Below are 24,919 nucleotides of genomic sequence, written 5' to 3'. Positions count from 1 at the left end.
GAGAACATTGAAGCATAGGCTCAGAGACAATGGGGATTGCAATAACACAGGAATTTGTCATCCTAATCAACATAGGATTCGAGCTGACTAAATCTATATTTTATGAGTTTACTGATTCATGTTTTGGAGTCTATCAGAAACAGGAATTTTACTAGCAAATTGATGCTATTATTCCTGAAGCGAGATCATTCTATGATTCTCCTGATTCTGGGAAAATACAAGTAACTGAAATTGAGTCAAGAAGAACAGTAAATCCAAAAAAGCAATGTATAAAAAATAAGTTCAAAATGCTGACAAAAAATTGCTTTTGAAAGAGACTTTAGCCCAGATTATTATTCCAAGTGATTTAAAAAAAGTTTTAATAACAATTTTCATTATGTATAAACTATTCTAAAACAAAGGAAGAAAACCACTACAATTGACTATTCAAGGCCAATCTATTCCAGATACCAAAACCTGACAGAAATGACAAAAGAAAGTTACAAATCAATCTCACTCATAGTGAGAAGTAATAATCCTAAATAAAGTACTAGTAAGTTATAATATCCAGTAGTGTATTAAAGAATGATTCATCATGAACAAATAGAGCTTATTAGACAAATTAAAAATGTTTTACTACAGAAAATCTTATGTAACAGGTAAAAGAAGATAAAATGTAATATGATGATTCTCACTAATTTTGAAAAACTAAAATTGAATATTCATCAATAATTTTTTGGACTCATAGATTTTTAAAAATAGAGAAAATTTTCCTTAATTTGATACGGAAAATGTAACTCACACTAGGAGAAGATGTCATTTATGAGGGCTGAGTGAGAAAGACAGTAAAGTCAAGAATAAGGGAGGAGGTTTATAATCGCCATTGACATTTAAAATTATTCTGACAAATGAAACTGGTTTAAAGAATGAGTGAAACGTATCTGAACAAAGAGTAAGAGGTACCATTATTTGCACATTACAGAAATGTCCAAGAACAAATAAGCAGGTTCAAAATGTACATGAAATAAAATTGCATTTGATCTATGGCCATGCCACCCTGAACAAGCCCGATCCCATCTGATCTCAGAAGCTAAGCAGGGTCGGGCCTGGTTAGTTCTTGGTTGGAAGACCACCTAGGAAGACCAGGTGCTATAGGCATAAAAAATAAAAAAAAAAATAAGGGATTTTGCAAGCTGACAAGGCCCTTGCAATCTGTGAGGTCAACCAAGGGTTGCCTCACCTAAAAAATTAAATAAAAATAAATAAATAAATAAAATTGCATTTACAATAGAAAAATACTTAGAAAATATATAGCAAAAGGGTTATGTTCACAATAATAATAATAATAAAATATAAACTACCTAAGAATAAATTTACAGGATAATTTGGATTTATTTGGGAATAAACCTCTGAAACTTCATGAAATATAAAATAAATGTGAATAAATGGAGTGGTATTAGTATGTCTATGTATTTGCTGAATCAGTATTACAAAATTTCAATTTTCTTAAATTAGCATATAAGTTTAATATAATTTAAAAAGAAGTCCAGATTGTAATTCTCATTTATTTTAGGAACAAGATTTGACAAAATAAATCTAAAATTTATTTGGAATAGCAAATGGATAAAAATCCTCAAGAAAGTTTGAAAAACAGAAAGTAATAGAAGGGAGCATTTGTGTTGCACAATTCTAAAATGCTTTAATTTTACAATAATAAAATGATTTTATACCAGTGCACAAATTGATAAACAGATCTCTGGAAGGAAATAAAGAGTCCAAAAATTGTATTTAAGAAGGGTAGAATTTCAAAGCAGTAGAGAAAGGAAGTTTTTTTTTTTCCCCTCAAATGGGTTCTCAGAGAGTTGATTAATAATGTGAAAAAACACTGCAAAATAATGAATATAAATATGACATTACAAGATAGCTAGAGAAAGATAAATATTTGAATTTAGGATAGAAAATAATTTTGTCGATTATATCATGTTGGAAAAGATTGATGGTATTGATTAAAAAATTAAAAGTAAAGCTGAAAAACTTAAAGTAAAATCTGGAGGATGAAATGTCCATAGGAGCCTCTGAAAAGCTCCATCATATTCCTGGGACTCTAGATGGTCACATGCATGAAGAGGGATGTGTGCATGCCAGGAAAGACCTGAAAAGGTCCTAATCTTTCACCTCTGGCTAACCTTAAGACTCTGCAGAAGCAAGAAGTAAAGGCTAAGGCAGAGTTGTCAACTGCGTGAGGGTTGATGATGTGCACACAAAGCCCCTCAACAATAGCTGGGAGACTTATTATTTCCGGGCATGTGAAGAATTTTTGTCCAGTCACTAGCTGACAACTAAGCTGACCAAGCTGAGGCTCCAGTGACTACACACAACAGAAAATACACAAACTTGATAAAATTTGTTCATAAAATTCACTAAACAAATGAAAAATAGCAGTGACAACAAACTGTGAGTGATGAAATCTGATTTCCAGAATCACCACATTATATTACTTAAAATGTTCAGTTTCAACAAAAATTTATGAGCTTTAATGTAAAAGCTGAAAACTCTTGGAAGAAAATATAGCCTTAATTCTTCATGACTTTGGATTAAGCAATGGTCTCTTAGATGTGACATCAAAAGCACAAGCAACAAGAGAAAAACACAGATAAACTGGACTTAATCAAAATTAAAAACTTTTGAGCTCCAAAGGACACCATCAAGAAAGTGAAAAGACATCTCACAAAATGGGAGAGTGACTGCTAATGTGTACAGAATTTCTTTTTGAGGAGATAATGTTCTAAAATTAAATGGTGGTGCTGGATATACAACATGCAATTATATTAAAAACTACTGACTTAAAAAATATTTTAGGAGAAATTGTTGGGATAAATTTTATTTCATTATACAGGCATATTTTTGAGATACTGCATGTTTGGTTCCAGACCCTTGCAATAAAGTGAGTGTTATAATAAAGCGAGATGTTGTGGGGTCTTACCTTCAATTTATAAAATATGCAACATCTGAGAAGCCCAATAGAATGAAGCACAATAAAACAAAGTACACCTGTAGCTGTATCTCTCATTTCACCTCATCACCTACTCAGTTTGTCTTTTTAATCTTTCCATATTGTTATTGTCTAAAACGCAGGATAAAGAAAAATATTCAAAAAATTTTTTCTAGTAGTTAATGCAATAGAGACAGTCCCTGACATACAATGGTTCATCTTGATAATCTTACAACTTTATGATGCTCTAAAGCAAAATGCATTCAGTAAAAACCGCACTAAGAATTCTGAACTTTGATGTTTCGTGGGCTAGTGATATGCAGCAAAATACTCTCTCGTGATGCAGGGCAGCAGCATCCCATTCAGCCACGTGATCACGAGGGTAAATAACTGATACTCTACAAGTGTATTTGTTGTGTTAGATGATTTTGCCTACCTGTAGGCTAAGTGTTCTGAGCACATTTAAAGTAAGTTCAGCTAAGCTATGATGGTTGGAAGGTCCGTGTATCAAATGCATTTTTGACTTATGATATTTTCAACTTATGATGAGTTTATAAGGATGTAACCCATCATAAGTTGAGGAGCATCTGTGCATAGATAAACTAAGCCAATTCCTGATTGATTAGTATATATGTACTGAGGTATCATAATCCAAGTGGCAAGTTATACCTAAGGTTTATATTCTATTTCAATGAAGAAACACAAGAAGAAGGATATGTGTCTTCTTGCTTTAGTGATCAGATAGGGAGCAGCTACTCTTAGATGAATGAAGAGCTCTGTACCAGTATTATATCAGTTCTAATATTTGGAAGGAACTCTTTTCTGGTGAACCCACTTAAATTAAAAAGAATGGGCAATGCAGGAGAGGGACAAAAGAAGAGGAATAGCCTAGGACCTGTGATCCTTATACTTCATTAACAGCCTGGTTAGGAGAGAAGGGGAAGTAATACAGAATTAACTTGGTGTAAATTATAGTTATAATCGTATATTTATGGTTGAAACATATCAGCTAAAAATTTCTTAGTAAGTTTTATCAAGTTCTTTTCAATTATTTACTTTACGAAATTCCCATTCACCTGGCTTTCTTTCTGCCTTATTAAACTGACTCATATTTTTCAATTTTCTTTATCATCTTTTCCTTCTCTTCATGACCATTAAATGGTGTTCTTTTTTCTCATCTACACTGTCTGTTAAAGTAACCTTTCCCAATTCCATTGCTTTGAATACCAGTAAATATATTGATGATGCTCAAATGTATATGACCAGTGTGGTCCTTACTGAAAGGCCTCTTAGACATTTACACTTGACATCCAACAGATATTTAACTCTTAGAATATAAAAAGAATATAAGAATATAGAATATAGTAATTAATTCCTATTTCACCAAATCAACTTCTTTCCCCCTTCTCCATTTCATAAATGGCACCATCAGTCACCCACCTTCTCAGATCAAAGATCTAAGAGTAAGCCTTTCTTTCTTTTCTTATACCAGTATTAGTAAATCCTATGGGCTCTGCTTCCCCTAGTACACTCTTCTCTTCATCTGTAGTGCTACAACTCTAAATTAGCTGCCTCTTTCTCTTACTTTGACAGCTATAAAATATCAACTGGTACAACCTCTTTGGGAAATTGTTTAGCAGCATCTACTAAAGCTGAGTATATTATACCCTATCATCCAAAAGTTTAGTGTGTGTACACACACAAACACATATATTTAGCTCATATATATGTATATGTATACACACACATACATATATATATGCATACATATACACACATACAGAAATGCATACATATATCCACTAAAAGACACGAACTAGATATTATTCATAAAAGCCCCAAACTGGAAACTATCCAAATGTCCACCTAATCGATAGATAAATTAACTTATGGTGTAATCACAAAACTGTATACTTTCTGCAATGAAAATGAATAATTCACGACTACATACAACAATATGGATACATCCCATAAACATAAGGTCAAACCAAAGAAAATTGACAGTAATGAGAATACGCAATATGATTACATTCATATAGAGTGCAAAAATATGGAAAATTAAGCTATGCTTTTAAAAGTCAGTATACCTTTGAAAAGTGTGTGGGGGGGAGGAGGGATTGACTGTAATTGAAAAGAAAGAATTATAGGATACTGCTTATGCTATGTTTCTTGATTTGGGTGCTAAGTACAGGAGAATGTTCAGTTTGCAAAAATTTATCAACTTGAATACTTGTGTGCATTTTATGTGTGTTATATTTCAATAAAGATTTAAAAATTTTTCATGAAAAATAATTCACAGACATAAATGTAAGAAATAAAACTATAAGACTCTTAGAGAGAACCATAAGCACATATCTTCATGACCTTGGAATAGGCAAGTTTTTTTTAGTTATGACACCAAAAGCACAGGCAACAAGGGAAAAACATAGATAAATTGGATCTCATCAAAACTTAAAACTTTTGTGTTTTAAAGGAATTGTAAAGTGAGAAGACAATCCTCAGAATGGGAGAAAATACTTGCAAATCATATCCGATCAAATACATATGTCAAGGATATATAAAGAATTTACAAAATTCAATAGTAAAAGCAAATAATCCAATTAAAAAAACGGACAAAGGATTTGAATAGATCATCTTCAAAATATATATACAAATGGTCAATAAATACATAAAAGATGCTAAATATCATTAGTCATTAGGAAAGTACAAATCAAAACCATAATGAGATACTTCACACCCACTTGGATTGTTCTAAAATAAAAATTATAATATTGTACAAAGATGAACAATAATAAGTGTTGGTAAGGATGTGGACAAATTGGAAAACTGCTGATGAGAATGTAAAATGGTGTTGTCAATTTGGAAAATAATTTGGCAGTTACTCAAAAAGTTAAATATAGGCTTACCATATGACCCAGCAAGTCCACTCCTGAATATCATATATGCAAGAGAATTGAAAACATATGTCCACACAAAATCTTGTACAAAAATGTTCATAGTAGCATATGCATATAACCTAAAATGCGAACAACCCAAATATCCATCCAGTGATGAATGGATAAACAAATAGTGGCATGTCCATACAATGAAATATTATTTGGCCATAAAAAGAAAAGAAGTACTGATACACATAACAGTGTGGATGAGCCTTGAAAACATTAAGCTAAGTTCTGAAAGAAGCCAGACACAAAACAACAAATACTGCATGATTCCATTCATATGAAATGTTCCAAATGGGAAAATCTGAAGAGACAGAAAGTAGTTTAGAGGTTGCCGGCAGGGAGAGAGAAAAGGGTATGCAGACTGATTCTCAATGGGTATGGGATTTATTTTGGGGGGAGGTTATGAGTTCTGAAATTAGACAGTGATAGAGTCTGTAAATATACTAAAAACTGCTTAATTGATTAAATGGTGATTTTTTTGGCATATAAATTTTATCTCATCATAGCTGTTCTTTTAAAAATATCTTGTGAGCTACATGGCTTTGGGGGCATCAAATTAGCAGGAAAAAAAATATATATATAAAAGTTAATGTTGATAAAGATGTAGTAAAACCATAATTTTTACATGCTGCTTCTTGGAGTTCCAGAGAGTATTTTTCCATATGTATCAATAAGCATAAACATTTATATTCTCTCACCCAGTATTTGTATGTGATACTCTATTTAAATGATCAAATGGTTAGGCTCTCTCAACCCACATTTTGTATCGGTATGATCTTTGAAAAGCTGGAAATAATCTGCATGATTTTTTGATGGAAATTGTCAAAGTAATTTTGTGTATTGCTCTACATATTTATGACTTAGTAAAATGCTTCTGATGTAATTTAAGTGAAAAAAGTAGCATATAGATGTTTCTAATTCTTATTTGTAAGGAGGGGGGAGAGAGAGAACAAAACTAATACAAAATATTTAAAGTAGACCTCTAGTCACCCTAGAATTGATCAATGCAGCTCTTAAAATATGAAACTAAAAAATGGGCAAAATAATAAAAAAGTACTTTAGGCATAGTCTGTAATGATAAAGATGGGCTATGTATTATACTTGGTATTCTACTTGCCGTGCCTATTATTGAATTTCTTTTTCCAACCTCATTCAATGCAGTTCAATTAAACAAACATTTACTGAGTACTCACTAAATGAAAGACTTTTCTTTAGGTGCCTCGGCAAAAGTAAAGATGAGTATGCAAGCAAGTAAGATAGAGAGAAGCATCAGGCCACCAAGTCCAAGCTGAAGAAAAAGACAAAGAGGATAAAGATGGGGTGAGGTTAAAGATGAAACTGAAGTGCAGGTACTGCTAATTGTGTGTGTGTGTGTGTGTGTGTGAGAGAGAGAGAGAGAGAGAGAGAGAGAGAGAGAGAGAGAGATGGTTGTTGCTTTAGTCCTTTGGAACATTTCTGATGGATAAAGAAGAGCCTGTCATTATTATGGCCTGCCATTATTATTTCCAAAACAGAGAAATGACCGCTGGAGCAGAGGAGGTGAAGGGACTTTCAGAGCTTTGCACTTAATGCACTTAATGCTGAAGTCATGGGGATGAAACAGAACATAAACTAGGAAGGAAGGTTGCATACCTGCTATTGGTTGCATCTGGCATATAGTAGGTATTTAACAAATACCTGCTGAATGAATGAATGAATTGCAAGTGTAGAAAATGATAAATAAAATTGGGCAGGAAGTACAACTAGATCACATGAACCTTCTAGAGGGAGGTTTGCGGAAGGACCGTGACAATCTGAAGGATCTAGAGGGGCAATGGGGAGCTAGGTGTATCCCAACTCCTTTCCTCAGCCTGTTGGCCTAAACAAGGAGGAGAAACAGCTTTTCCCACAGGAAAGGTTTGTCTGGGAACTGGTGCAGTCAGAGGAGCATTAAGATAAGGAAACTGAGAAGAACCTTAGAGAAAAAACTGAAGATGGAGGGCTGTCACGGGACTCCCAGAAAGAAAGCTGTTCCAGCACGATCTAGAGTAAACATGGAGGTACAAGACTGCAGAGAGGGGCAGTGAGAGGATGAGGAGAGAACTGGGAAATCTGGCATGAAAGAAACAAAAAGCAGGGAGCTAATTCTAGAAGCAGCGAGAGAGTCAAACAAGAACTCAAATCAATTCTTGCTTCCCTTGATCCACCTCCGGAGAGGTTGTGTGGCTAGATGAGACCTCATAGCATTTCCATTGGAATGGGATGATCAATCATGATACTTTTTTCCTAAGAAGTTGGGCTTTTGCTTTGGAACAATAATTATTATAAATGTATAGCTTATCTCATGACCCCCTTCACCCATTTTGCCCACTCTCCAAAGGGCAAGAATTTATTCTTTTTATTGTGGCTGAGTAGTATTCCACTGTATATGAGTGTGTGTGTGTGTGTGTGTGCGCGCGCACGCGCGCGCGTGCGTGCGCTTATCTCACATCTTCTTCACCCATTCATCTGTCGATGAACAAAAGTCATTTCCACATGGTGACTATAGTTAATAACATATATTACATATTTGAAAGTTGCCAAGAAAGTAAATCAGGTAAGTTCTTATCACAAGAAAAAAGAATTTGTAGCTTTGTATGGTGACAGATGGTAACTAGATTTATAGTGGTGACCATTTCTCAGTATATACAAATATCAAATCATTATGTTGTATGTCTAAAACTAAGAAAGTGGTGAATGTCAATTATACCTCAAAAAAATATAGCTTATACTTGCAAAGTATTTACTCAGTGCAAGACACCATTCTAATGTGTTATGTATATTAATTCACGTAATCTTCTCAACAACCCCACTGAGGTAGATACTATTAACAGCCTCATTTCACAGATAAGGTAACACAGATAGGTTAAGCAACTTGCCTGAATTCCACAGCTGACAAATGGAGGAGTTGATCATCTAACTCAGGCATTCTGGTGCTAAAATCTATGTTCTTATTTCTCTGGTCTTCTGCCTCTCCAGGTGGTATGTAGAAGTATTATTATCCTACGACAATCTCATATATTAGAAAATCAATGAGCTGGCTCCCACAATCACGTAGATTGGAATATAATAAACAGGCCATCTGGGATATAGTCTTTGGATGATCAGACTCGCTGGGAATCTGTATATTCTGTACATGCCCCCTGTTAAGGATACACAGTGAATGCAGCAACATAGTATAGCCCAGAGAAATTCTGCACTAAAGAAGTCCCTTTAACTTTGCTTCCCCTGGCATTTCCTAAATTTATTTGTCCATAGACTCCTTTTTTATGTAGTATGTACAAATGTACCTCAGAACCACTGCTTTATGAAAAGCACTTTGGGGATTTGTAAATGTGGAACCTGAGAACCAGAAAGCAAGCAGCCTCTAAAAATAGCACCAAGCACCTGCAGTGAAATTCCTGTGACCATTACGGGCTTTATCTATTTGCCATAGACAAAATTTGAGTGGATTTATCTAGTGTTTCTGCCAATATTAGTTTAGAATCAGAAAAACAGGGTAATGAATGAATGTTGGAGGCAAGCATCATGTGAACAGCAAGAAATGACAGTTAAAGGCAAAACAGAAGACGTGAAAAATGAAAAAATAAAAACACAAAAACTTGAAAACATCCTGAATAAATCACATGAAATGCAAAGTAAAGCCCTGACAATAGGCTGGAAGGAGACAATGAACATAGCTCAGTGTTCTGCAAGAAATGAACAGCCATCTGCAATGGGTTGAGCAGTGAGAGAGGGCCTAGCAAAGAGCTGGGGACAGGGTGGATCGGGACAGGGAGGCATAAGAAATTCTGAAGAATGGAGATATCTAACATCCGATTTTACTTGGTGTGCTTTCTGCAAAGCAAAACCCCTGTATGGACTCAAATCTTCAACGAACCTAATACACATCTTAGCATCTGTGTGATTACATTTTGGGGGGAATTAAAAGGGAAGACAGACCCGAATGAGATCAAAAATTCAGTGAAAGAAGAAGGTAGGCAACAAAAATGGATGAACATGAAAATTTTCATAAATTTTAATTTCATCAAAATCTTAGTTGAGGCATTTGTCTTCCATAGAACATGGAATACGTGGCTTAACTTAAATTTTGCAGAGATCTGAAAGGATGGGGAGACCTTGGCTCCATTTGATTTGTCTTCCAAGGAGGACAAGTCTTTATAAGATTAGTTTTTGGCTGTGGTAATCATCAGTGATGGTGAGGTGAAGTGCAGGGAGTGATAAGGAGGGTATATAAGATTAAGTAGGAGAAGCAAACACAGGCCACATCCTGTATCATCTTTTGTCCATGACAAATAGTTTGGATTTTTTCCCCCCTAAGTACAAGAGAAAGCTATTTGAGATGTTTGTTTGTTTGTTTGTTTGTTTGTTTGTCTGTTTTAGCTCAGCTGAAACGTGACATGTTAGTTTTAAGAGGATCACCCAGGCTGCCTTGTAGAGATGTAGAGGTATCCAGGAGTAGGATCAGGAAGGCTAGTTAGGAAGCTATTGCAATGAAGTAGGTGAGAGAAGATGGGGACTTGATGTAAGATGCTGGCAGAGAAGGTGGTCTGATATATGGTATATTTTGGATTTAGAATTAATAGGATCCTCTCATGGACTAGAGATTGTGGTTAAGAAAAAGAGAGATGATATCTAGATTTTTGACTTTAGCAAAAGGGTGCTTGTAAGTGGGACAGAGGCTGCATTTACTGTAAATGAAAAAAACAGGAAAAAAAAAAAAAGCTTGGTTAGGAGAAATGAGTTTCATTCACGTTAAGATGGAAGGTTACCTTCCAATTCCAGGTGTGAGCTAAGGGCTTGGGAATGAGTGAAGACCAAAAGAACAGTAAAAGACTGGATAAGAGAGGCCTCAAAGAAAGAATGAACGGGACCAGAGGGTGAAGAACGTGAAGAGCATGCAGGGAAGGGGACCATACCCAACTCATCGTGGAGACTGTGTACACCAAACCGTTTTGCCTGATGAATGATCTTCATTTAGAGGGGTTACGGGATCTGTCTAAGGCCAGCTAGTCAGGGGTAGACTTGACACTGGAACCCAAGTGTCCTGACTCCTGTTATTAAACAGCGGGAGCTGGTATCTCCTGCAGGCACCCTGGCACTGGCCACTGGGTTTCATAGGCTTTATCTAATTCGATACTTGTTAACAATCCTAGGCCCTGAGCATATTATCATCTCACTTTTTGGATAAGGACATTAAGTCTTACATAGTTAAGAACTTGAGGCTTATGAAACACATGCAGTAACTGAAATTTCTAGGTGAACAGTCAAATAATTTCAAACTTATTGATTTCCAAAATCCTCCTATACAGATCTGGAATCCAGACCCCAGAGAAGTGAAGTAATTGCCTAGGATTCCTCCATGCTAGAGCTAAGATTTAAACCTAGGACTCATGATTCTTTGGTCAATGTTTAAAATAACTGGATTTCTAAATATATTTTTCCAGAGAATTATTTAAAATGTCATGTTGGAGAGAATGAAAAATATTATTGTCATCAATATAGATTGCATTCTTAATTTCCTTTGGTTTATTGTATTTTAGACTATCATCAGAGGAGAAGACTTAATTGTCTTTATGATATCAGAGTACTTACTACCTAATACCCTGTTCTAGTCTATGCACTGAAAAATTAATTTTGTGATGATTCTAATCAGGTCAATAAATGACACTTATAGGTCTGTTATTCTAGGACATTATTTTCCCCTACAAAGAGATTTGGCCATCGCCCGTTTCCATGTGTTACTCTCAAGCTGTCATTTGCCTACTCAGATTTTAACATCTGTAGCTCTTTGCTGCACTGTGATGACTTCCCTTCCACAACCCTGGTTGCTATTATTGCCTTTGTTATTGCCAAAGACAATATGCCATGATAACTATTTTCTTTTATTCTGCAAAAAGAGATGTTGCTTCTGATCTCTGATTGACAAAAGATGGTATTTGGGAATATCAAAATATCCTAATTGAATTCCTAATCCTGGGCCACATTCCTAGTTTGGAGAACTGTATTAAATATGCCAGAAAATCACATTCTTCCAAAGATTTCCAAATCTACTCCAGAGTTATTTAGATAAAGATAAAGTTTCCAAACCATGCACATCCAAGATGAAACATTATTATTTAGAACATGTGTCTTGTTCTTTAAAAGAAATAATTGGGGGTGATTTGAGTATAAATCCTGCTACTGTAATTTCCTATTTAAACTAAGCAGATTAACTGTCCTTTAAAACATACCACTCAATTTCAGCCCTGCTCTGGTTATAAGGAGTGGGGAAAAGAAGCATCTACCTTTTAAAACATGTGACAATCATATACTGGGCCACTCAATATGCTGTTTCCAGATACTGCTACTTCAACTTTGAGCTGTTATCAGCACCAGCGATTAATTAATGGATTATTTACTAAAGTTAGTTCCCTTTCTTCTCTCCTTCTGAAAAAGACGTAGGAGACAAGTGAAGAAACGCCAGACATGTGCATTCCATTTGAAACCCATGATTAAAAAGCTTAAAAATTCAAACCAACATAAAAAACTGTTTTATTTTAATACTCTGGAAGGTTTCAGTGAACTCCATTATTTTCACTCACTATTTGCTTGAATAATTTAGGCAAGAAAGCTAAATTATACATAAAGTGTACAGTTAGAAGAAAAAGTTCATGCACAGCCCTAGGCTATAGCCTCCCCTAATGATGTCTGAAGTCAGTGAAAAGAACTCGTTAGACTGAGAGTAATTTCTCAGGGTTTAATTTTTTTTCTTAAAGCAATAATGTTCTTGTAAAAATCTAACAAATAATACAGTAAAAGAAAAGCCACAAAAGAAAGTCTCCATTTAAGGCCTTAGCCTCAATAAACTTTCGTTTAATTCCACGTAAAAGTCGGTTTTCCACACACCACAATGGATGATTCTTGGCACCTTGACTGATCTGATTCAACAGGGAAAACACACGTCTTGATTGAATAGAGTTGCTATTTGGCCTCATTAGAATTCCGAAGGTATGGAGTTAAAAGGAGATGCTTCAGGCTTAGAGACAAACTTAAATCTACTGTGGAAAGGGGATCAGCACCCACTCAGTGTACCATTTGAGTAAGCGGTTGCCATTTGCTACAATATTGTACTTCAGGAGCAACTATTTCATGAAACATTTACGGATTCACTAAAATGTTCACATTCCCTTTAAGTGTAATCACAGAGAATCTGACTGCTGTAAGATGACAGGAATATCAAAATGGCACTGTAGTCACCTTTGATTTCTCAGCTGTCTTTGTTCTTTTCTAAGTTATACAATCGTAGAATTTGAAGAATCCAGTTCAGCCCCTTCGTTTTATAGATGAGGAACCTGAGACCCAGAGAGCGGAAGTGATGAGCTCAAGGCTACGCAGCTCATGTATTTGTTCATTTGTTCCCAAATGTGTATACATTTAAGAGACAGAGAAAGGAATTCCAAGTATAGAGACCAGCTGTTATGTAAAGGCAAAAAAGTGGGGGCCAGCATGATGCCTTGAGAAACAAGAGGTACCAACTATTGTCTGATCACCTCTCCCCTGGCGCCCACTTCTAAGGGAATCTGCACATGGCAATATGCCAGAATGCCTGAAATTGAATCCTGACCATGCTTTGTAATAGCTGTGAGATCTTAGGTAGGTTCCTTATTTCTCTGACTTATTTTCCCTAACAGTAAAATAATGGTGGTAATAATGGAATCTACTTCTTAGGGTTGTTTTGAATGGATATTAATGCATATAAAGTGTTTATAAATAATTTCTAACACCTAAGAGTTATATAAATATTAGTTATTATCATTATTATTAATAGAACATAAACTCTTCCATATGAATTAGGTCTCCTGGCCATAGTTTATCAGATAAGGGGTGTGGGCAGTTGACTCAGGTGAAGCATCTGTCAAGGCCACATGTAACTTATGTGGCCTGCGTTTAAAGGGATAAATTGGGCCATCAAAGTAGGGCCATTAAGGAATCACAAAAGGGGCAACCAAAGATCTAGTCTAGTTACTAAGAAGCTGAGAGGAGGATGATTGAAAAGACCCAGGGGTAGAGCAGGTATTATGGTCTCAAGTGAAAAATAAAGTTATGAAGTTTTGAGGAAGCCAACTGGATGGAGAGGAGAATGGAGCAAACACACACACACACACACACACACACACACACACACACACACACAACCTTGGTTACTAAGAACTTTGAATATCTAGTCCAATTCCATTGGTAAACAACTCTCACTAAACCCTCTGTTCTTTGAGATAACTGGAGTGAGTCTCGTCTTTGCACCCAAAAGAAACTGCTACACAAATTTCTGTGAGGCAGATGCATGACACTGGGAGATAGACAGAGGCCAATAAAGAAAGGCCAGGTGTGCCAAAGCGAGTTTAAACTATCTCTTGAAAGTCACTGGAAGTTAATGAAGGATTGAAACGGGTGAGTAATCCTGATCAAATTTGCCATCAGCTCTGTAAGATCATCCGTTCAACAATGCGTAAGGTAAATCTGAGGGACAAAAAAGACTAGAAGACAGAGGACAGTTAAGAGGCTTTGGGAATAATCTAAGCCAGAACTGAACTAAGGTAAGAAAAGAGAAATACAGACAAGGAAGATATTAAGAACCTGGTGACCTGTTGTAGGGCACAAGACAGCTGCTGGAGTCCAGACAAAATTTCTGACTTGAGTGTTTGGATAGATCAACTAAGACACATAGTTTTGGGAGTAGAAATTGAGAGGCTTGCCTTTGCATATGCTGAGTTTGATGTATCTGTGGGAAATCCAAGTGAAGATGTTTTGTTGCATTTGGAAGTCATAGAATTGTAGGGCCATGTAAGAGCCTAATTGAATTTGAAGACCATTGGTGCATGGTGGCACCAATTTATGTGGTGGTTTGATTTCTCCAGCAGTTGTCCACATCCCAGATGTAGAAGAGAAACCAAAGATTAGAAGATGCAGGACAGGTTTGATGGAAAAACAAGAAGACGAGGAAGTCCAGAGTGATGATGAAAGATGGACTCATTTACACTTCAAAGGAATAGACATGACTTAAGAGAGATATGTGATTTTGGGAAAAAAGAGAGAATTTTGTATTGAAAGCTCTGAGGTGGATGGTCAAAAATAGGAATTATGAGAAGAGTGGTGACAAACAGGACAGGAATTCATTGTCACTGTGCGGGACACTAGAGTTTAAGATTTCAGAAATAAAGTAGTTAATTGTTGCCCAAATCAACAGCAAAGGCAGGTCCTGTTATTTAGTCGTACATTTTCTTTTACTAAAATGCCTCTGGCTTCTCTGAAAAGTCCTAGAGTCACAACTAGGAGGCCAAGCTTGTTATAGCCTGACACGAACATTTGCCAGGGTAATTTACCCTCTTTTGTCACTGGAGTTCCAACCGAGGCTCGGGAAGATTGAGAAAGCTTAATCACACAGTTCTTCGGAGTCCATTGCAGGCATTAATAACTTGCTGCGATATGAGCAGTTTTACATCTTACACTAGCATCATTTTGTCACATTAGTTTAATATTGCCATCACATGGCATAATATTAATGTGATACAAAAGTAAAATTACATGTGCAGTTTTCATATTGTTATATTAGAATCTAGTATGTATATGACACTAATACTATTCAAATTCTATGAAATATACAGTTCCTAAAACAAAGATGCTGTAATGTTATGTGAGAATAAGATGTGGATTATTATCCTTCCAGAACCAGGCAGTGGAGGAGGAAGAACTAAAGGATTTCACATCTGTGAAATCTGGGGAAAACAATATGAGGGTGGTTCCTACACAAGACACCCAAATCTTGCCTTCCCTAGTAATCAGGGCAGTGCTCATGGTCCAACTGCATTAGAACAAGAGTCACAAAGCTTTTTCTCTAAGGGGTCAGTAAGTATTTTTGACTTTGTGGACCATATGGTGGCAAATACTCAAGTCTGCCATAGTAGTGCAAAAGCAACTCTAGGCAACATGCAAATGAATGAGAGTGGTTGTGTTTTGATAAAACTTTATAAACACTGAAATTTAAATTTCATGTACTTTTCTCATGTCACAAAATAATCTTTTGATATTCCTTCCAACCATTTTAAAATGCAAAACCACTCTTAGCTCAGGGGCCATACAAAAAGAGAGTGGATCAGGTCTGGACCTCAGGCTGTAGTTCCCTGAGCCCCACGTGGGAAGGTTATGAATCCACAGGGCATCAATCCAGGACTCCCCCGGTAAGCATTGTGGGTTCAAGCTGTCTTGCAGAACTTACGTATGCTAACACGTGCATTCCCAAAGAGGCTTTGAGGTGAGAGTAGGCATATGTCTTCCTTGCCATATTTTCTATTTCTTTTCTTCCCACTCACAGAGAGCTGGCTTTATTTGACTCTCGTGGTAGCACGTGCTCTGAATGCCTGACCAGGACATAGAGATGAACCATGACCTTGTCTGTCAAAAATAAAAGTCTAAATTCTTTAGTTTAGACCAAACCTTTAGATGCTCTTCCCTTTCTACTTAGTTGCAAAATATTTCCCAAGGAGAAGGCCAAAATTATGCTAGAAATGCAATAAATTATTTTTGGACTTACAGATCTATATTATTTACTTTTAATCAGATGTCATGTCAGGTAGCATGCTTCACATCAAATTCAAGACCATCTGAATCCATTTTGAAGTAATATTGTAAAATTTATTTTATCTATGTTCTATCAGAGAACTAAACTACTCCCCACACCTTTTGGTTTTTGACTTAGAGAAGATTGGATAGTAAATTATATGGTCACCCTAATTAAGAGTTACAACAGCCCAAGTCTAGCTCTATGGGTCATAATCAAATCATGATGGCTCACTTATAAACTGCCCACTTTATATTGAAAGCTTATGATCTTCGGCCACTTTAGGGGTCTATACAAAACTGACATTTATTTGCTCGGGATAGCTGGCCTGCATGAGGAAGGCCTTTGTGTTAAGATCAACATTGAGCAGTGTGTAAGAAAAGGTACATTCAATTCTTCTGGGGTCAGGGGTCAGAAAAGACTTCACAAAGGAAATATTTTGAGTAAAGGGGGAAGGGTATTGAGGGCAGAGGGGAGAGTGGAGCGAAGTCTCAGAAGTGAGAAAGAGCACTGAACCCTTTGGAGAACTGAAATGTGAGGAGAAAGGGTGGAGTGCAGGGAACAAGCTGGGAGAACAATTCATAAGAAAAGAGGCTGGAGGAGAGAGAGGTGGGCTCTAGATCACACAGGGCTGTTGGCACCTCATTGGGGAGTTTCAGCTTTATCTTTTTGGTCACTGGAACTCATGCCTGGCTGATCTTCTGAAGACTTGGAAAAAGTTTTAAATGTACCATTATTTTGAGCCGAACACAATTTTTTTTTTTCTTTTACATAATTAAGGAATTGTAGCTATTGACTGAGTATTGATTATGTCACAAACTATGGTTACATTTGTAGCTTTGCAAAAACATTTTTAAAGTCCTTAGTTTTTCTTTTCTGAGATGTATATTTAAGTATATAGGGATCAATTATATATGTCTGGGATTTGCCTTTAAATACTCCAGCAGGAAAAGAAAAAGGGGGACAGTGGGGATTCTGAAAAAAAAAATAAGGGTGGGTACAGGGAAATGAATGATGGTTGTTAAAGTCTAGGGAGAGGCATAGGCCTAAATAAATTGATTTCTTGTATTTTCCACCTTTGAGTGTGCTCAGAAATTTTCATAACAGAAGTTAAAAAGACAAAATGCATATTTCCCTGGATCTCACCCCAGGTCTACTGACTCAGGATCTCTATGTTGTAGAATCAGATGTAGATGTTGGATTGAGGGCTGGTGGGAGACAGGCGGGGGCAGAGAGACTATCCGGAAAGCAAAAGCTATGGTCCAGGAGAGAGACGGGCTAAATCTCGGCAGTGGAGGTGGAGAGAGGAGGACAGGCGTGAGATGCATTTTGGAGTTTACTAGACAAGACCCAGTGTCTGATTAGATGGAGAAGGTGAAGATGAAGGTTAATCTTGAGAAATGGAATGAATGAGTAAATAAATGGTTTTATTACCTACATGAGAAATACAGAAGGAAAATGTACAAATAATGAAAACTAGAGGATTCACAGTTTCAGTTATTCTAAGTAGTAAAAGTATTTGAGTCTCCTCTCTCTGTTAATATTATTTCAATGTTTGTTGCCACATTTCTTATTATTTAAAATCACCTCAAGATTTGAATTCTATGCAAATCATATAGTTTCTTGGCTCTGTCCTCCAGGAGTATGTCTTTATTCAGGGTTTCCAGCAGGTCTGACTTTGAATTAGTACCAACCGATTCACTATTTACAAAGGTACATACCCTCAGCCTTCCACGCTTCTGCTTTACCTCTCTGCCTTTCTCCACTAGCTTACCGGTCTTGTCATTAGAAAACAGGGAACAGGCCAAGGCTTCCTGGCACACAAAGTATAGTGTCCTCTCTTCCCTTTGATCCCTCGGAGAGTGTGGACGAGTGTGTGATGCATCCAGAGGCTCTAAGCCCCCGAGATCAGCCGCATCTGTGCTCCTGGCATTTTTGTCTTTTTTCCCAGTCATTTCCTTTTCTCAGCTGTACGAACTTGAGCCTGCGACCTGACATCTTTTAGGAAATCCAGTTAAACCCCAAGCTTTCAAACAACTAGGTTTAGATTTGCCCAAGGGACACAAAGAAGTGGCCTGCAAGCTCCTTCTGTGATGGGAACCTCTCTGGAGACCTGGGTCTTTCCTGTAATCTCTACCGGCTTTTTGCAGAAAGCCATATTTCTTCCAAGTCTTTCTTTTCCTCCCTGTCTGAACCTGCCTTCATCTTCCTAATGGCTAATTAAAAAATTACAACCAAGGGCATTAAATAGTAAACCCCTTCCCTGCTGTTCTCTGTTTAATTTCTGAGGCCCCAAGCAAAATGTCTCAAAAAGAATTAGAAAGAGCCACCTTTCCGCTTGCAAACGGCATGATCAACAACGTTCTAGTGGGGAGAGGCCCGTATTCTAATGGGTAATTCTTCAGTGCAGGGTATCCTTGGGCGTTATTTACATCTTACTCCAGAAAGATAAAGTTTAGGGAGGGTCACGTTCTCTCTGACATGACATTACGACTTCTCACTTGTGCATATCAAAAATTGTATGTGTGTGTGTATTGTGTGTGTGTGTGTGTGTGTGTGTGTGTGTGCGCGTGTGTGTCTTCTTCCCTTGGTGCCTGCTGATTCCATTCTACACTGAAACAACTATGAGTTTTAAAACTCACCATTATTTCTTTTTCATTTAAGTTAGAAGTCTGAGCTTGATAAAAACTCATCTCGATTCATGATGTACACACTTAAGCTGCTGCTTGATTCCATTTGCAAAGAGAGATCTTGGAAGACAGTGTCTAAATAATAATCAACATAGTGTTCTACTTGCATTTGTTTATACATTATCTTAACACTTTATTACACATTTTAATAGGACAAGAGTTTAAAAGCTGGATTCAGACATAGTCAGCTTGGTCTATTTTAGACTGTTCATCATCAATTGTTTTTTCTTCTGATTATACAGTTTTACTTTATCATCCCTTTGATAACAATTTCTGCATGAAAATTGACTTTATATTTCATTTTTCCCGTCTGTTATCTTAGCGGCATTCAGACGCAAACACCCTTTGTGCTGCTGTGGTAATATAACTGATCAGGCGAAGCTGTGCCATAAGAAATCAAAACCATAATACTGTCTTTGGGTTTTGCATTTTAAATACTGTGTTCATTGTTGCACTGAGGTTTCTGATCCCTTTCCAGACATTACGGAGATTACCTTTGGTAATGCCTATTTCATTGTACTTTGATATAAAATAATGTGTGTCATAACTCATGTGAGTGACTGTCATTAAACAGAAAAGCACCTACTTAGGATATGTAACAATTTGCTTTTCTAATTTGAAAAAGATTGAGGCATTTTAATTATAGAAGGTCTTTGTAAATGAGACTGGAATTCAATATAAAATTATATTCTTTATGGAATCATAGATTAGAAATAATAAAATCTTTATTCATTAATTTTACATTATTTTTTGCAAGCACTAAATAAAAACATTCTTGGGGGGTTCCCTAAATAAAGCACTACACTTTTGCCACCATTAATCTGAGAAAAAGTTGTTTACTTATCGCAGAAAAAGGAACAAGAGACTCACTTGGTATTGCAGGTTAATTTGCCATTGTAAATCCAAGGAATTTTTTCAATTTAAGCTGAAAACATCACTGTCTAAAAAGTTGAGAAAAGACAAAGAAGGGACATAAATTGACAAGGGAGTAGGGAGAGAGCTATTTAAGAGTTGGAGGCTTCTCAGTGAAGAACAATTTAAAATTATTGAGGCCCTACTCTTTAAAGGTGATCAGGGTTCTGAACACGAACGTTGCAGAGAGATTTAAAATTATGAGAGCTCTTCACATTATTTAAAACATTGATTTTTTTATAAAATGGATTTCCACGTTTTATTTCTTCAGTGACTAGGTAATTACAGTAGCCTAGAAACTGAGGTACTTCATTCTGAAACTGGTATTTTCTCTTTGGCTTCTTCGCCTCTTTTTCCTTCTGCCTTTTTTTTTTTTTCTTAATAAGTTTTCTAGTTTCCCTTGCTGCTGGGATAGACACATCATTCTTTGTTCTTGCTCATAAATCACTCTGTGACCGAGGAACCAGGAAGTTATTAGGGGTGAAGGGAAGGTCAGGTCGAAAATTCAGATTGATCTAACTTATTCTCGCAAAATAGTACTTTACCTAACTCAAACCTAAAATGAAGCACCAATGCAAAGCTACCCCAATATGACTTTTAGTCATGCTTCCTGAGGGAAGAGGCTTCTGCAGATTTTACAGTGTTGCAAAGAATCAGAGGAACTGTGAAGTTGTCATCAATTAAGTAGTTACGATTACATCTGCCCATACACATGATTTTAAGTATGCTTTTTTCCTTCTTCTATTTGTCCTTTCTTCCCTTTTTCCTTTGTCTCTCATTAACATGGACAGCTAAGAAGAAAATTCTAAAGATTCAGTGTGGAAGATGATCAAATTGTTAAGGAGGTCCTTTAGTTGGAAATTCTAGATATTGTTTTTCTCCTTGTGTTAGATATTGGTCTTACACACACACACACACACACACACACACACATCTTGTATAGACTATCAAGAGATGTGATGAGAGATAATTAATTCAAGGACCACAGTTTGAATGACAAATATGTGTTTTTCCCAGTCTTTCTCTCTAGCCAAAGAGAAAATTCCTTCCCTTTGCTCTGGCTTCCTCCTTGATGGTTAAACTATTTGGTAAAGGGTGAAACGGTGTTACATGTGTTTTGTAAAAAGCTGTATCAAAGTGAATCGAACAGAGTATTAAGTTTTTGTCAGCTTAAACCCACACCTGCCACACACAAGGTTTTTGGCCTTTTGCGCAAATAACTTGAGTCTAAATCTAAAGAAACAGGGAAAGCAATAGAGCAAAGCTATCCAGATGTTGCTCAGTCTGTGTGATTGTAAATTTCAAAGTACCAGCTTTCCATCCAGATTTCAGTGCATTGGGAACTATATGAAAATTCCAAGACATACTGGTTGATCGAAATGTCTGGCCGTTTCTATATGAATTTTGGAACAGATGTACTGAGGTAGGCAATAAAACTGTGATAATAAGGAACATTTCCACATCAACTCACTAAACTACTAATCTATAATGAGGACCAAATTCAACAGTGAAGGAGAATGATTTTCATTATTCTTTTTTTAAATGTAGTGTCAATTATTCAAATTTTTCCTTGACTTTAGCTTTGGCCAAGATTTCAACGGATCTGAGGCCAATCTATATATACGTCCTCTTTTATTCCAAATATAAAACTGAATTTCAGTTTTACTTTTTTAAAGTAAAGCACATGTTATAGGTCTTTGAGTTTATCTTTACAAAAGTTTATCATTTTATCATTACATGTTAGACCCAAGAAACCCAAATCAGGCGCTTGGAGTTGCTTTGTGTTTCAATATTTGGGTCTGATTCTCAGGGCCTATACTTAGCGTAGATGTCACATTCTGAAAGCTAGGGGTGCGGTTTGAGCGTGCTTTTGGTGTCACTGACTTTATAGCTCACACCTCAGGATGGAGGAGAAGGTGCACCATCTTGATTGACTCTTGCTGGGGCCTTCTCAGCCACTTCCTGGCTCACTGACACCTCCATCCGAGGACGAACAGTACATTCCAGGAAGCAGTCCCAGAAATGTCATCCTGGGATTGATACTGAACCTTGTGTATCCCTTTCAGGGATTCGCAAAGCAGTGCAACTGGAATTTTAGAAGTAATGGGGTCCCCTGAATTTCTGGCCATTTCTCCTAACAAGACTGGCTATTGATCAAATAGTTCCTGAAATGGTAGGAAAAATTAAACAATTAAACAAAAACAAAAATTAAATGTGACTTATTTGATACTAGGTGAACTTTTAAATTCTTTCTTAGCCCTGTGGTAATTGGAAATTGGATTTTTAAAAAATGATTAGTTTTACACTCTGATGCTACTAGGAAGACCACAAGAGACTTTGGAAGCAAAGGATGCATCCTACGGGAACAGGGAGGAAGTGGAAGTGGTCCATGAACAATGCTGGCTGCTCCTACGTGAGTGCAGCCTGAAGGATAGGCCTGCGGGGCAGCTGATAAACAAGCATGTCGTGGGACATGTTTAAGCACAGTTATGGAGGCATCATCCTCTACAACTCCCTTTTTTTGGTCATATTTGGGAAATATTAAAGCTATTAATGTCTTATTTGCTCTTCTCTGGAATTTCAAAAATTATTTTTTCCTGGCATTACCTGACTTTCCCCAAATAGGTTTTATTTCATTCCACGTTTCTTTTTTTTTTTTTTTTAATAAAAACTTGGTCCTCACTGGTCGTTTCATATATTTTCTTGTCACTTATTTTGAAAGAGTCCTGTGGCTCTAGGCAAACATGACAAACTGCAGAAGGAGGAGGTAGAAGCAAACGAACAAAAATGTTAGTGACCTCCGTCCTCAGAGACAATTAGCCCCATGTTCTCTGAGCAGGGCCTCAAAGATGCTGAGGGAGGCCCTGGCCACTCCCTTTTTCATTGTATTTTGTTTGGAGACACTTGGTTTATTAAAAAAGCAAGCATGGTGGAAACATGGATTAAAAACTGTGGCATACTTCGAATATTTACATTTGACAAATTAATAACTGGGAAACACGCAGAAATACAATGACCACATGTTTAAGTTCATTTGAAGATAAGATCAAAAGTCAAATTTGAATCTTTCATGAATGTGAGTTTTGGAACAAATGGCTCATTCCCAACCTCCCAGCTCCAAGTGGGGCATAATGCCTATCCCTGCCCATGTCACCTACATACGGGCCAGGTACCTCACTCAGGACCTGGTAGCAGCGGAGCTCAAAACAGTAGTATTTTTATTCTCCTCTCTTCTGCCAATTTCGCCCCATATAATTTAGACATGAATCTGGAAGGTCTTAGGGCACTATTTGTCTACTATGAATAAAAAGTGAAATTCTTCTTACCGTACAAATGCTGGTGGGCATGAGGGAGGATGTGATCTGGTGAGGGAAGGTGCATCACCTGCATTCATGATGGCGTGTTGCTCGCTTCTGAGAAAATAAAAAAAATAAGAAAAATAAAGAGAGAGATTCAGCAATTCTGAGCTACCCGGGGAACCACAGACTTAATACCGCCATCCTGTTTTCTTCTGTTTTATTGATGAAACAAACATTTCTATCTGGAAATCAAAAGCAGAATTGATGAACTTTATTTTGTCAGCTTAATTATTCTTTTAAATTTAATTTTTATTATGTAAAATTTCAAACACGAAAATATAGAGAATAATACAAGAAACCCTCATGTTCCCATCACCAGTCTTCAATGATGACTAGCAATTCACTTTAAAATACACATGTGTGGAAATGGCTACAGGAGATGGATGGTGGATGTGTTTGCTCCATGACTGTCTTTGGTTCACATGTGTGCATTCATGCAACTAAACTTAATATACTCACATCCACAGAAGGCTTCGTAAATGCTTTTGAACCAGGAAAACTGTACCATTGTCATGGAAAAGAGAGATTCAAAGCGATCAAGTTTATAATGACTTACTACTATTCAATATTCTCCTTGTTCTTAGTTTAAGGCTTGTCGGTAGTTTAAACATGTTTATTAACAACTAGGGGTAAAAACCATTGGCTAACCACCGAATCATATGTTCTGCTCAGCTGCTTACTTTGAGAGAAACCAGATTGTGTGTGTGTGTGTGCGCGCGTGTGTGTGTGTGTGTAGAGATGGGAAGAAAAACCAAGTTGGAGAAATAGAAATACCTTGAGAAAAGAGAAATTACAGCCATGATAAGCCCTAGACCAGGCTCTGGCAGAACACACCTGGCTTCCAGAAAGGACGCTTTTCTTACTATCAGTGATAACATCAACTCTGGAGTACAACATAGAATGTTTAACAGGGTCACCGATATATCCCATTGTGTAAAGGGAAGTCATATGGCTCTGTATCCAGGTTTTCCTTTGATATTATCATCATGTGATGACTTGGTTTCTAGTCAAAAATTGGTGCCAAAGATGAAGCAGAACTGAATTGGCACTGGAAGCATTTATTTATGTACTATTATTAAGTGCCAAGGTTTATTAAACAGGACAACGTTGCAGGCAGCCTTGGTGACAGCTGAGAATTCTGACACCCATTTCAGGGCCTCCACACTTTTAGATGAAGGATCTAGCATTGGGAAAATTACTTAATCTGTGTCTGTCTCGGTTTACTGGCTTGTGAGAGCCTAAAGACAATGCTTGTCTTCTAGATGGGTGAGTGCCAAGAGTGTCAAAAGGAACTGCCGCTGGTAGTTGTGAATGTAAAGTGCTCTGGGATCTTTGCAAAAGAAAAAGAAAAAGACCCTTCCCAGTTGTAAGGTGGCCCATCCCACCGAAGGCTCCAGAGGCTCGGCTGGCTTCAACCTTGTGCAACCTGA

General features: G+C 36.8%; 1 pseudogene; it reads left to right on the top strand.

Annotated features, from left to right (window-relative positions):
• The first annotated feature begins 1,018 nt into the window (after window positions 1–1,018).
• On the top strand, window positions 1,019–1,137 carry LOC118605903 (annotated as a pseudogene).
• The last annotated feature ends 23,782 nt before the right edge of the window (window positions 1,138–24,919 follow it).

The sequence above is a fragment of the Rousettus aegyptiacus genome, unplaced genomic scaffold (genome assembly GCF_014176215.1).
Source record: "Rousettus aegyptiacus isolate mRouAeg1 unplaced genomic scaffold, mRouAeg1.p scaffold_m13_p_7, whole genome shotgun sequence".
NCBI classification, from domain to species: Eukaryota; Metazoa; Chordata; class Mammalia; order Chiroptera; family Pteropodidae; genus Rousettus; species Rousettus aegyptiacus.
The sequence above is the reverse complement of the archived record's forward strand: the minus strand, read 5'-3'. Positions and strand labels throughout refer to the sequence as shown.